The sequence below is a fragment of the Arachis ipaensis genome, chromosome B04 (genome assembly GCF_000816755.2).
Source record: "Arachis ipaensis cultivar K30076 chromosome B04, Araip1.1, whole genome shotgun sequence".
In the NCBI taxonomy this organism is placed as follows: Eukaryota; Viridiplantae; Streptophyta; class Magnoliopsida; order Fabales; family Fabaceae; genus Arachis; species Arachis ipaensis.
Window position 1 is genome coordinate 114365784 of NC_029788.2, and position 2836 is coordinate 114368619.

Consider the following 2836-nt stretch of genomic DNA (forward strand, 5'->3'; position numbering starts at 1 on the left):
TTAATTCATTATGTAATTAAGATTTTAATTTGTTAACTAGTGTTTTGCGGGTATTTTTAATATAAGTTCAAAAGAATGATTTTTTTTTTCATACATTCAAGTATATATTAAAATCTTAAAATTAAAGCAAAAAAAAATCCTTTCAATATAAAGTTTGACTAAAACATTAGATAGAAAAAAATCCATATAATAATTATTAAGAAAAAGAATGGATATGGCATTGTTATAGAGGCAGCGAACTAAGTCGAATTTGAAGAGAAGAGTCACATGGAGTTGCACGTGAGAGTCACATGTGTGGTAAGAAGAGTCCAATGGAAAATGAGTATGAGTATAATTATAAGAAGTAGAAGGTTATAAATAAATTATAAGGAGGGTGAAAGGGTTTAGTAGTCAATGTGGTTAGGTCCCTTCTTTTGTCCCTTTTCTTCATGTAATTGAGTACCAAAGCCATGCTCATTTATTTGGAAAATGAACCCCATTTTGGCTTCATCTTCTTCACTATCATCATGACCACCATCCCCCTCACATTCATTGGATCGTTTTTGTTTATATCATCATGTTATATAGTGGGAGCTAGTATATATTCTTCTCCAACTTCGCCTAGCTAATTACCCACTTCACATGTTCACCTTTAATTCTTGCCGCCAGAAAAAAACATAAAAAGAGAAAAATTTTACCTAATTTTATTTTGTACTACTCCTAACTGAACCCTTTAATTATTACTATATGCATGATTATTGTGCTTTACATGATTCTTAAAATTCAATTGTATTAATTGAAATTGACTATTAAAGTGATCTAGTTCAAGTAAAAAATTGTTTAGAAATAAATCGGTTAAAGAATCGAAAAAAGCGTGAAAGAATCATTAATTGATTGAATTCGGTTAAATCTTTAGATTTTTAATTCTATTGCTTTAATAATTGATTTGATTTTCAGAATTTTAGTGCTTTTTTAGTGATTATTAATGATAGAACAACATTTGAATTAAATGGAATATATAGTTATATAAATTTGCATTATTTATCCACATGTTAAAACAAACAAGGATGAAGGATAGTTCTCTTACCAACCCTAAGTTTAAGACAATACATATAGAAGCCTAAGAAAAATTGAATGTTCGCATAGTATATATATATATATATATCCCGTTGTATGAGATTTAAGATGAAAAGCAGAATGCAAAAATGGAAGAAATATGTGTGAAGATGGTACATAAGGAAGGAATTGAAAGCGAAGGGTCATATGGTAAGGGCAAAGCGTGTGGGGTTAGTTTGATCTAAAAGGGGGTTCTTTTCATTTAGTAGTATAAGCTAGAAAGGAAAAAGGCATAGTGAGAGTAGAGAAAGTAAAATTACATATCACTTTTCTTTATTTATTTATTTTTTTTGTTTTGATGCTGACTTTTCTGTATTTTTTCATGCTAGCATATACCATGCAAATACTAGTAGATGTTTGATATTTGCCCAAGATAGATTATTTCGAATAGGGAGAATATTCAGTTTTCATCAGGGGTGTTTGCGGTGCGATTTACATCAATTTTGTGTAAAAAATTTATTCAATTCGAATACTAATTTTACTTGTAGTGCAGTTTGGATTTAATGATTTTTTTAAAAAAAATCCTATCCAATCTGATCCAATTTCAAATTATGTGTATTGGATTAGATTGGGTTTACGATTTGTAAATTTAAAAATTAAATCTACATAACAAGTCTCAAATTTTTTTTAAATATTAGCTGCCAATTAGTGTAATGTGTGATTATAATACAGTTGTGTGTTTTACTGTGATATTAAAGGCTAACAGTAATCGCTCTCTGCGATTTGTAGACAACAACAAGAAAACCAAAAAATAACAAAAAAGAAGAAAATAAAGGGGGTGACTAGAAATCTAGAAGTATGGTGGGGCGATTTGTGAGGAAGATAAAAAATTTGGAATTTAGATCTTTTAAATTTTGAATTTTTACTTTATAGAGTAAAGCGTGATCTCTTATCCTTGAATAGTTTTTCTCTCATGTTTTCTCTTGATCCCACCTATGAAATAAATAGTGAGAGATCATACTTTATTCTCTAAAATAAAATTCAAAATTTAAAAGATTCAAATCCAAAATTTGAGTCTTAACGGTTATGAATACTAAATTTTGTTATCTTCCTCATAAATTGGCCTCACCATACATCAAGTCACTCCCAACATACTGGAAATATATATAATAATAAAATAATAATATTATAGCACATTATGTGGTTTGGATTGAATTGGATTGGTTTTGAAAAATAGAATTGAAATCCAATTCGATCCATGCAGTTTATAAAACATAGAATCCAATTAAATCCAAATGAGTGCGATTTTAATTGGATTTCAATTTATATAGATTGAATTAGATAAACAATTGAATTTAAATAGGTTTAATTTAGATTTAAACACCCCTAATTTTCTTTAAAATCATTGTACTACCTTTTCTTTTTCTTCTCCTTCTCCTTCTCCTTCTCCTTCTCCTTTTTCTTTTTTTTTTTCTTTTTTTTTTTTCTTTTTTCTGAGGCATTTAAATCTATCCTATAGGAGCACACAACATAGTCATAAGATTGAGACACTGAGAATACTAAAGAAGTAATTAAAATAAAATAAAGACTCAATTAAAAATGAAGGTACAAGTAAGTATAATAGTAATTATGTTTTTCTTTGTAGTTTCGTTTGCATTTGGTCAGCTTAGGGTTGGATTCTATAGAAGCAACTGCCCAAAAGTAGAGTTGATTGTGAAGCAACAAGTTCAGCGGCGATTCAATCGTGACAAGTGTTGGGTATTTTTTTTTTGTGGGGTTTAATTCTAATTTTTGGGATGTC